The 12,866-nt window shown below is 37.3% G+C and overlaps 1 protein-coding gene across 13 annotated transcripts in view; it reads right to left on the reverse strand.

The window, feature by feature from the left end:
* Positions 1–12,866, reverse strand: part of NRG3 (neuregulin 3) — a 940,531-nt gene that overhangs the window by 841,736 nt on the left and 85,929 nt on the right. The gene's annotated exons all lie outside the window — the stretch shown is intronic.

A 12,866-nucleotide genomic window follows, 5' to 3' on the forward strand; every position in this document is an offset into this window, starting at 1 on the left:
AGAAATTATTTACCATGAGACTATTCTTCAATAACAACCAAAAAAAGTCAGTATTATACCTTGATTCATATATTTGATTGTAATGACAATCAAAGAGTCAGTGCAATACAGTATATGAATATGAACGGGGCAGCTCTAATCTCTTAACAAAAAGCATAAAAAGTACTTCAGTGAGTTTTCTCTAAAAAAATAAACATTTTTTCACTGAATTTCTCAATACACCCACAACACACAGTTAAATATCTTTTGATACCAAAGCTTTGAGGTGAATTTAACAAGTGATTTTGAAAAGCTCACTACTAGTAGCTTCTGATAATTTTCTAGTCATAGTTACTGCTCTCTCCCTTGTAATTCACATATAATTTTTCCAGTGCCATTTATATGAATCAGCAATGTTCTTACCCAATTCTAAAATACATTTAATCAAAGTTTAGCTATATTACAAGTCATACATATCTGACATTAACTAGAAGCTCTGCATGTTTTGCAATAGGAGTTCTCTCATCAGGTTGTACTGCATATGTATTCTGGACTGTGTCCCCGGACAGCTCTCATTGCTTCTAAAAGTCACATGATGGAATATTGTGCTAATGATATAAGATAAAGCTTTTTATTTGCATCAGATAATTTATCATTAAAAAATATACCATGGTATCCACACAGGCTTAAAAGTATTTTCAGTATATGCCATTTCTCATCTGCCTCACAATAAAAAACTACAATAATATGAATTTCTCATAAACAGCTGTGTGAAACAAGAAATCAACAACAGAGAAACAAAGGAGAAAAAAAGGGAAGTATGGAGATTAAACAATATGCTATTAAAAAACCAATGGGTCAATGAGGAAATCAAAGCTGAAATTCAAAAATACCTTGAGACAAATGAAAATGAAAGCACAACCACACAAAATTTATGGGACACAGCAAAGGCAGTGCTAAGAGGGAAGTTTATAGCGATACAGGCCTTCCTCAAAAAAGAAGAACAATCTCAAATAAACAATTTAACACACCAGCTGAAAGAATTAGAAAAAGAAGAACAAAAAACCCCAAAAGGCAGCAGAAGGAAGGAAATAACAACAATCAGGGAGGATATAAATAAAATAGAGATTAAAAAAAAACATAGAAAAAAATCAATCAAACTAAAAGCTGGTTTTTTGAAAAAGTAAATAAAATCAACAAACCTCTGGCCAAACTCACAAAGAAGAAAAAAGAGAGAGCACAAATTAGCAAAATAAGAAAGGAAAATGGGAAATTACAACAAATAAAATAGAAATACAGAATATCATAAGAGAATAACATGAAAAACTATATGGAACCAAACTAGATGACCTAGAGGAGGTGGACAAGTTTCTGGAAACATACAGTCCAACAAGACTGAATCAAGAAGAAACTGACCACTTGAACAAACCAATCACTAGAAATGAAATCGAAACAGCAATAAAAACTTCCCTACAAATAAAAGTCCAGGACCAGACGGCTTCACCGGGGAATTCTACCAAACATACAAAGAAGAATTCATACCACTCCTTCTCAAACTCTTCTAGAAGATTGAAAAAGAGAGAATACTCCCAAACTCATTCTATGAAGCCACCATCACCCTGATACCAAAACCAGGCGAAGACACTACCAAAAAAGAGAATTATAGGTCAATATCACTGATGAACATAAATGCCAAAATCCTCACCAAAATATTAGGAAATAGAATCCAACAGCACATAAAAAACATCATACGTCATGACCAAGTTGGGTTCATCCCAGGGACACAAGGGTGGTTCAACATATGCAAATCAATCAATGTAATACATCACATCAACAAGAGAAAGGACAAAAACCACATGAGCATCTCAATAGATGCAGAAAAAGAATTTGATAAAATTCAACACCCATTTATGATAAAAACTCTCGCCAAAGTAGGTATAGAGGGAACATACCTCAACATCATAAAAACTACGTATGACAAACCTACAGCCAGCATAGTACTCAACGGTGAAAAACTCAAAAGCTTCCCACTAACATCTGGGACAAGACAAGGATGCCCACTATCACCCCTCCTATTCAACACAGTCTTGGAAGTCCTAGCCACAGCAATCAGGCAAGAGAGAGAAATAAAAGGGATCCAAATTGTAAAAGAAGAGGTAAAAGTGTCACTATATGTTGACGACATGTTACTGTATATAGAAAACCCTGAAAGGTCCACACAAAAGCTACTAGAGCTGATTGAAGAATTCAGCAAGGTAGCAGGTTACAAGATTAACGTTCAAAAATCAGTTGCATTTCTTTACATTAATGATGAATCAACAGAAAAAGAAAGTAAAGAAACAATCCCCTTTAAAATAGCACCCAAAGTAATAAAATACCTAGGAATAAATCTAACCAAGGAGGTGAAAGAATTATATACAGAAAACTATCAACCATTGATGAAGGAAATTAAAGAAGACTTTAAAAAATGGAAAGATATTCCATGCTCTTGGATTGGAAGAATCAATATTGTTAAAATGGTCACTGCCCAAGGCAATCTACAGATTTAATGCAATCCCTATCAAATTACCCAGGACATATTTCACAGAACTAGAACAAATCATAATAAAGTGTATACGGAACCATCAAAGACCTAGAATTGCCAAAGCATTACTGAAGAGAAAGAAAGAGGCTGGAAGAATAACTCTCCCAGACTTCAGACAATAGAGCTACAGTTATCAAGACAGCATGGTATTGGTACCAAAACAGACATATAGACCAATGGAACAGAACAGAGAGCCCAGAAATGAACCCACAAACTTTTGGTCAACTCATCTTCGACAAAGGAGGCAAGAATATACAATGGAATAAAGACAGTCCCTTCAGCAAATGGTGTTGGGAAAACTGGACAGCAGCATGTAAAGCAATGAAGTTAGAACACTCCCTTACACCATATACAAAAATCAACTCAAAATGGATCAAAGACTTAAACATAAGACAAGATACTAAACCTCCTAGAAGAAAATATAGGCAAAACATTATCTGACATACATCTCAAAAATGTTCTCTTAGAACAGTCTACCCAAGTAATAGAAATAAAAGCAAGAATAAACAAATGGGACCTAATGAAACTTACAAGCTTCTGCAGAGCAAAGGAAACTAGAAGTAAAACAAAAAGACAACCTATGGAATGGGAAAAAAGTTTTGCAAATGAAACCGACAAACGCTTGATCTCCAGATTATATAAGCAGCTCATACAACTTAATAAGAAAAAAACAAACAACTCAAACCAAAAATGGGCCAAAGACCTAAACAAGCAATTCTCCAAGGAAGACATACAAATGATCAATAGGCACATGAAAAAAAATGCCCAATATCACTAATTATCAGAGAAATGCAAATCAAAACTACAATGAGGTATCACCTCACACCAGTCAGAATGGCCGTCATTCAAAAATCCACAAATGACAAATGCTGGAGAGGCTGTGGAGAAAGGGGAACCCTCCAAAACACTGCTGGTGGGAATGCAGTTTGGTGCAGCCACTGTGGAAAACAGTATGAAGATTCCTCAAAAGACTAGGAATAGACTTACTATATGACCCAGGAATCCCACTCCTGGGCATATATCCAGAAGGAACCCTACTTCAGGATGATACCTGCACCCCAATGTTCATAGTAGCACTATTTACAATAGCCAAGACATGGAAACAGCCTAAATGTCCATCCACATATGACTGGATAAAGAAGAAGTGGTATATTTACACGATGGAATACTACTCAGCCATAAAAACCGACAACATAACATCATTTGCAGCAACATGGATGCTCCTGGAGAATGTCATTCTAAGTGAAGTAAGCCAGAAACAGAAAGAAAAATACCATATGAGATCGCTCATAGCTGGAAGCTAAAAAAAAAAAAAAACATAAATACAAAACAGAAATAGACTCACAGGTATAGAATACCCCCTTGCCAAGGGGGCGGAGGGTGGGAAGGAATAGACTGGGATTTTGAAATTGTAGAATAGATAAACAAGATTATACTGTATAGCACAGGGAAATATATATAAGATCTTATGGTCGCTCACAGAGAAAAAAATGTGACAATGAATATATATATATATATATGTTCATGTATCACTGAAAAATTGTGCTCTACTCTGGAATTTGACACAACATTGTAAAATGATTATAAATCAATAAAAAATGTTTTAAAAAATAAAAAAATAAACAGCTGTGGAATAAATAAGACATTGTGACAATGATTTTATATGTTTTTCTTTTCCTTGAAATAATTAAAAGACATTAAGTGGAGTAAGCATTGTTTCTAAGAATCATTTTAATTCTTAAAGTTGTAAGCCTTTATTTTCAAAACTATCATTTCAAAATACATAGAAATGTGTCATTTCATTTTAATTGGATTTTGTATATTTGATTAAAAGAACTATTTTAGAGTATCTTAATTTTCATAACTTGTAGGAAATTTATTCTTTCAAACTTTTGCTTCAAATTGAAGTGTTCCTCAGTAGTCAATATTTTTATCAATATTTTACCATTTACATTTCTAAAACCTGTAGTTGAAATTGAGTATAACTCTATATTTTTAATTCATCATTCTTTCTTCATAACAATAAATCAATCCATTTTAAGTGCAATCGTGTTACATTTACTAAAATGTTGCAGCTGTTGCAAATTCAATAATGCTCTTTCTGAAAAACACTCAAATTTTGTAGCCCAAAATGACTAAAAATCTCAACACTTTAAGTCACAACAGAAAAACAACGGCTAGCTTTGTCTCACAATTAACTACCAATTACATTAATACAAAAATGAATTTACTCTCTTAACAGTGATGATCAAATTGACTCTCACAGGCCAGAAAATCAAATGAGAAGTTAATGAAAAAAAAAAAAGATAAAAGCAATCCACTTCCACCCAGTAGGTACATGCAGTACACTCTCTCTACTAATTGGCTCTCTCTTTGTGACTTGCAATTTGTTGCAGTAATTTTTGTCAAGTGTGCAATTCCTGGTAACAGATTTATGCAAATATTTCTACGTCATGCTGTACTATATTCTACTGTCCTGATCCACTAGATTCTACTTTTTCTTTTCCTTTTTAAAATGCAGATTGAAATCTACAAGATTGATTTTATTACCTACTTGTGGGTCACAACCAGCACTCTCAAAAACACTGATTCATGCTACACAACACATCGTATGATGAAGGAAAGCATCAAAAATTCAACGTGGGCTTATCACACTGAGAGCATCTGTCTCGAACACAACTGGTCTCTGGCACTACTCCACCTGCCTTCTACCTGCCTCCTACTCCCTTCCCAATCTCCCTGGAGGTAATCTCTGAGCTCTCTCCCTGAAGTAATGGTCACTCATGAGGCTGGGGCTCTTTACAATGAGAACAGTCACAGTTCTCTAAAACTTATTGGGATGTGTTACAAATAATAGCGACAGTGATTATACAGATTTCAGTGGTTGTAAATTTGAAATAGATGATAGTTACAGGTAGGACTTGGGAGCTGAAAAATAAGGACCATCCAGTACAAACTCAGAAGGTGAGCCTGGGCTGCGCAAGTTATCAGGCTTGGCCCAGGGTCCCTTCAGGACAGCCCACACAGTGACCACGCAGAGCATTCCAGCTGACACAGCGGAGTGTGCGGGGTACGAGGATGGGCTCTGGAAACAGACTTTCTGGGTTCACATCTCCTCCTACCTAAGTCAGCTCTGTGTTCACCTCCTCTAACTGTAAAAACAGATAACAGTATCTGCCTTGCAGGGTTGTTCACAGAATTAACAAGCGCTAAACACAAAAAACGCTTAGAACAGTACTGGCACATGGTAAACACGCGTGGATGTTAATAAATGCTGCATTTATTCTCTCATCCTTTGATCCCTTCATTGGTATGTCTACATATGGATACAAATGTCTGCACACTTTCTCCCTTAGTACTTTCTAGGCATTGTAAAAAATTCCCTCTAAAGCCTCTGCTGTTAATGAGAAACATATTTTGAAGATATTCTGCTGTATTTTTTACTTTCTTTTCTCCTACTATTAGCGTATATCTTACAATGCCACCTGCAGAAGAACTTTGCATTTATTACAGTCCATCGCCATTCTTTTGAGCCCCATTTGTTCATGGATAATAATAAAACAGATGTGATGCTAAGTCCTGGAATGATACGGTCCCTGTTATGAAAGGAGCTGATGACCTGGTAGGGAGAAATGAACACACAAAGAAATAACTATAAATATATATATATATTTTTACAAATTACATATATACATTTATATGTAATATATAATAATATATAATGTTTATAATATAAATTTTACAAATTACAAATATACACATAATTACATATATAATTACAAATATATATATATAGCAAGGGTTATTAAGGGAATTAGATTTCAAGATCCTTTGGAAATACAGGATAATACAAATATTCATGTCTGTGGAAAGAGTCACAGAAAAGAGGATATTTAAATTGCCTTTTAAGGCATACATAAGTTTGGCAAATGAGAAAGATGTTCAAGAGGCATCACAGAATTTTAAGGAGAAGAAGAGTTCATATTTGGCTTTTATAGGACAACATTAGAAAAAGTTTGGAGGATAGTTTGGGAGGAGTGAGGTTAAAAACAAAGATACCATTTGGAAAACAACAGTAATATTCAGGAGAAAGATGATCAAGTTTCTAAACGAAGACAGTAAGGGTGGGAAGAAAACAGGGCAGGAAGAATTAACAATTAAGGAACATGAAGTAACAGGAGTTAGTGGTGACTGTACATGAAGCCGATGGCAAAGAGGAATAATGCAGGGCAAATTGTAAGATTTTGAACTTGACTGGTGATTGATAATGTGATTGTCTTAGTTTCCTATTGTTACTATGACAAATCGCTGCAAACTTAGTGGCTTAAATCAACATAAATTTATTCTCTGACTATTGTCTGGAGGTCAGATGTTCAAAATCAGACTCCCTGAGCAAAGTCAAGTTGTCAGCAGGGCTGGCTCCTTTTGGGACCTCAGAGGGGAAAGCCTGTCCCCCTGCCTTTTGTCAGCCAGCTTATTCTGGTGGCCGCCTGTATTCCTTGGCTTGTGGCCCCCTCCTTCTCCTTCAAACTGCACCACTCATTCTCCACTGCGGTCACCACCCTGCTTTCTTCTCTTCTGATGACACTTCTTGAATTCCTCCTCTAAAATCCATTGTGATTATATTAGGTCCACCTGGATAATTCTCCCATTTCAAAATCGTTAACTTAATCACACCTTCAAAGTCCTTTTAGCCTCATCAGGAAACATTCTCAGGTTCTGGAGATTAAAGATGGGCACATATTTGGGGGCCATATTCAGCCTACCACAGTAATAAACTGAAATTAAGTAAAGGAAGGGAGACTGAGCTTATCTGAGTTCTGCCATACGTTAGGTGCCTTTATGATTCTATTAAAGGCATTTTAGGTGCCTTTATGTCTTTATTGGCATTTTAGGTACCAGTATGACTTCATCACTACATGAATAGCATCTCGTATGGGACATGGAACACAACTGCTTGTCTTATAAGAAATGTAAAATAATAGAATCAGTACATCATTATTAGTCTTCAGAAAGTTAATGCAATAGGAGTAGCTGTCGATCGCCTCACACCAAATACAATTTCAAAAAAGTCTGAAAACTAAAAGAACACAAGAATAAAAATGAGTTTTTTGCATATTCGTGTTATTAAAGTGCACAAGTCTGAGAAAGTATGCCCAGTGAAGAGAAAGGCAGATACAGCTTCAAGGGCAACCAACATCTAAAGAAACCTACCATTCTGTGGGTTCTGGATGTTCTAGGACAATTCTAACTACTCACTTTTATTGTCTGATGTTTCTAGCCCAATTTTTGGTTCAGTTGATACAATCACAGACTCTCTTCATTTGTTTCCAGGCGTGGCTACACTGTTGGAGTGCCAGTGAATTCACAGGTAATTTAGCACTTTCCCCTGCTGTGGCCCATCTGTATCCAACAGGCCGGAGAGCCAAAACCCCATCAGCATCTCCACCTACCATGGCGACAGCCCACATGGCCCTCTGACCCACTGCCCAGGAATCAAGGAGGCAAGATTTTAAAATCATTAAGATGCTGGCTCCTCCTTTGTGGTTTTAGTACAGCAGGGAGGTGTAAGCTAGGCCTACACTTCTTCCTAAGTCATCATTCCCCAACTTTACCATTTTATTAAACCTAAATTGTTCATTTAATAGCATTACAGACTGAACTATGTCCCCCGTCAAATTCATATACTGAAACCCTAAGTCCCAGGACCTCAGGATGTGGCTGTATTTGAAAATAGGACCTTTAAAGAGCTGATTAAGCTCAAGTGAGGTCTTGAGATTGGGCTCTAGTGCAATTTGCACCCCTTGGGGAGTGATGGAAATGTTAGCTGTCTTGATTGTGGTGGTGGTTTCACTGGTGTGTACATCTATCAAAATTCATCAAATCGTACATCTGAAATATGTGTAATTTACTGCACAGGAATCCTGCCACAATAAAGGTGTTAAAAAAAAAACCGAAGAGGAAATTTGGACACACATAAACGTCAGGGGTAGACGTGAAAAGAGGAGAGACCACATGAAAACACAGCAAGAAGGCAGCCGCCTGCAGGCCAAGGAGAGGAGCCTCAGAAGAAACAAACCTGCCAACACCTTGATCTTGTACTTGCAGCCTCCAGAGCTGTGAGAAATTAAACCTCTGCTGCGTAAGCCGCCCAGCCTGCGGTTTTGCTATGGAAACCCTTCCAAATGAAGACAACCAGCTTGCACTTGAGTGAGCAAGTGAAAATTCGGAGAAACATGGGGGACAGGCTGCATTTCCTATATGTACGGTGCTTATACCTGCTCATGGCAAATGACCACCTTACCACTCTCTTTACAAAAAAAAAATTATCACTTTCTTCAGTCTTAAAATATTGCACACCTCAAAGCCACTGTTTAAATATGAATGTTGGGAGTAGTTGAAAAATCATCATCACTTTTGGTATTTGTTCAGCTTATGAGGTGTTTTTACTCATATTACCTGACTCTTCCAATAGCCACATGAGACAGAAGACAGGGCAGATATAATAATGCGTTCATTAACTGCTGAGAAGGGTCTGTCAAACGTTAACTAACTTGCCCAAGTTTACAAACCGAACAGTTGGCAGAATAAAATCACAGACCCCAGTTTTCAACAGCGGTCCATTTAACTTCAAGAATTCATAGTAAAAAAAAAAAAATTTCCCCAACTCCTGCTAGAACAAAGCTCAGATTCTTTATCAAGATACATTTACAGACTGAAAAAAAAAAAGATAGAATGCTTTATATTCAAACAGAACAGAAAATTGACTAAAATCAGATCCTTACTTATTTAGACACAAAATTCGTCTAACACTGGGAAAGATGACAGGGTGATGGAGTAAAATAACGGTGTCACCTTTCTAGCAAAGGTGGACCAAGGTATACATGTGACCTAGTCTTTCTTGCCTTTCTCGTGTTTACTCTGAACTTGGCTAGTCTCTGTGCAACGCACAGGCAAATGTGGACTGACTGTAACCTGAGTTAAACCATCAATTAATTTATTCAGCCTTTCACTTTGGATCTTGTAAAATGCATTATAGCTGTCTTGAACGGAACATGGGTAGTTTTTGTGAATCCATAATGTGGTTCCAAAGATGGCTCCTGTGTCTTTATACAGATTCTCTGGGGATGGTCAGGCTGTGTTTCCTTTCACTCCGCTATCACAACATTCTGATGGAAGCTCTTCTTATCAACCACATTACTACCTGCATTTGCCATATGCAAAAATAAAAACCAACAGCAAACTAAACAAAAAGAAGATTAAGTGGGACAAATGACAGGGCAGAGGGCTGTTATCGACTACACACAGCTTTGCAAGGTATACACACATTAAATGAATAGCGTCCCTGCAAGGAAGTGAGTAAGAAGTACACATCTTAAGGCTCTTACAGGAGCACAGGGGAGGAAACACCTTGCTCTGTCCAGAGGGTCACGTGAGGCTGCAAGTGCGCACTCCTTCAAATTTGTATGTCCAAGACTGTTTTTAAGGGCACACACACACACACACAAACCCCCACTGTGCTAGCATCTACTGCTCACTTCAGTTCCACTATAACACTCTCATTTCCATATTTATACTAAAGTTCTAGGTACTCTGGGAACACCCAGAAACCGGGATTGTGAGTCAAGTGCAAGCAGGGTCGCTATGTCCTCGTCCGTCAATTCTATTATCTATGTCAGTTCTGCACTGATGTTAATGGAACTTCTGCCTCATTATGGATTATATATTCCTGCTTCTTGGCACACTTGGTAGGTTTTATTGGACAGCAGATGCTGTGAATTCTCCTTTGCTGGATGTGGGTATTTACTTTTGTATTCCTATTAATATTCTCATGCTTTTTTTCAAGGATGGACTTAAGTTACTTGGAAGTGTTCTATATATTTCCAATCTTGTTGTAAGATTTCTTAGGTGGGACTTGAGCAGCGTTTAGTCTAGGGATAATTAATCCTCACTGATGAGACAAGACCCCTCCGAGTACTCCATCCAATGTCCTGAGAATTAGACCTCCCAGGCTGGCTGGCGGCTGGGGCAGGCACTACTCCTGCGCCAGTGTGAGTGTCTGGTACTATTTCTACTAACTACGGCCCCTACTCTTTCGAGTAGCTCTTTCCTGGCATTGGTGCTTTCCTCACACACATGCACTGACCAACACTACTGAATACTCAAGGGGACAGATCTTTGGGGTCCTCCTGCAGTACTCTGTCCTGTGCCTTCCAGCTACCATCGTCTCCCAGACTCTGCTCCATCTCCCACTCCAGGAGACCACTGGGCCCTGCCTGGTTGTCTTTCCTGTGCTACACCTTGTAAACTGTCTTACACCAACAAGCTGCAGCAACCACATGACTCTCCTCATTAATTTCCTGTCTCTCAGGATCACTGTCCTGCATTGCCAGAATTCCAGTCCCTTGAAAACTTTCGCTTCATCTATGCTGTCTATTTTTGTTTTTGTTTTTGTTTTTGTTTTTGTTTTTTTCAGGTGGGAGGTCCCTATTACTCCAATGTGGCCAGAAGTAGAAGTCCCTGTCACCAGAATTCACTTTTTTCCCATTACATATTAAATAACAGGTAAGTTCACCCTATTTTCTAAATCATAGTACTGTACTGCAAATCTCAGTGGTAAGCAATATCTTTAATCTTAACTCTCAAAAATGCCCCACTCAGGTCTCCGCACCTCCTACACTCCCCCACATACAAAAACCTCTACTCACCTTAACATGCTATTACATACTAGTACGCCCCCTAAAGGCAAGTCTCAGGTCTGACCTGATACATAAAGAGGCATATTGACCATGAAGCTCATGAGGCTTAATTAAACCTCAGGGCCCTTCACTTGCATAAGCCCTATAATTAATGCTGCATTTCTAATTTTACATTCTTTTCCTTTTTTAACCATCTTTTTAAAAATTGAAGTATAGTTAATTTACAGTGTTGTGTTAGTTTCAGGTGCACAGCAAAGTGATTCAGCCATATATATATATATAAAATTTTTCAGATTCTTTTCCATAATAGGTTATTACCAGACACTGAATATAGTTCCCTGTGCTATACTATAAGTCCTTGTTCATCCATTTTATATACAGTAGTATGTGTATGCTAATCCAAAACCCCTAATTTATCCCTCCCCAACCCTTTCTCCTTTGGTAACCATGAATTTGTTTTCTATGTCTGTGAGTCTATTTCTGTTTTGTAAATAAATTCATCTGTATCATTTTTTTAGATTCCATGTATAAGTTATAGCCTATGATATTTGTCCTTCTCTCTTTGACTTATTTGACTTAGTATGATAATCTCTAGGCCCATCCATGTTGCTGCAAATGGCATTGTGAAAAAGAATGAAATAATGCCATTTGCATTCTTTTTTGTGTATATATTTTATTGAAGTATAGTCAGTTTACAGTGTTGTGTCAATTTCTTGTGTTCAACATCATTCTTCAGTCATAGATGAACACACATACTCTTTTCTTAAAGTGGCTTTCCCAAATCATACGAAGTTTGGGCCCCACAAAACCTAAATGTGTCCCTGGCTATAAGAATTCTCCTCAGAGGAGGCACACTGTTTAGATATCTGACACAGTCTTCTTCCCATCTCTGGATTTGCCACATCTTTGCTCTGCATATCACTCAGCACATGGTAGATCTTCAATATTTAATTTACCCAAATATGCTAATCCATGGCCTTAAATATCTATCATAATTAAATTTGCAATCTGGGAATGAGAAATTGAGAGTTAAGCTGCGACTTACCTTCTTCACCACTGTGAAACTGCAGACTCAATCAAAACTGCTAATGTTCAAGTTCAGAGAAAAAAAAAATCTTCTACTCTCTAAGCCTAGTTGAAATGAGTCACAGACCTTGTTGTTACTGCAATTATTTTGCACTTCACTACCTTTAACACTGATTATATCTAGAGGGGTAATTACTCACAGAGTACGTAACAAACAGCATCTCTCTGACATGTTGACTTTCCAGTAATTGCCAGTTCCACACACAGTCACATCGACTATGTTATGTGCACAAAGATAAAAGTACTTCCTTCCTCATTGCCTGTTTTATATGTTCTGTTGCTATAAAATGTTGCACAAGTATTAGCTGATAATCTAGGAAAGTTACTTTTAAAGTACCTTCAAACTGGGTCTTGGAAGATGAATGGATAGAAGTGTTATCATTAACATAAATACAGGATACATTAGGCCTTTTTTGAATATCTATTCCATGTCTATCAGTAGAACAGAAGCAAAGGGTAAAAAACTGTATTTCAGTCCTCTCTAAGAAATCTCCTAAAAGACGAAGCACAGAGTTTTT

The sequence above is a fragment of the Vicugna pacos genome, chromosome 11, assembly GCF_048564905.1.
Source record: "Vicugna pacos chromosome 11, VicPac4, whole genome shotgun sequence".
In the NCBI taxonomy this organism is placed as follows: Eukaryota; Metazoa; Chordata; class Mammalia; order Artiodactyla; family Camelidae; genus Vicugna; species Vicugna pacos.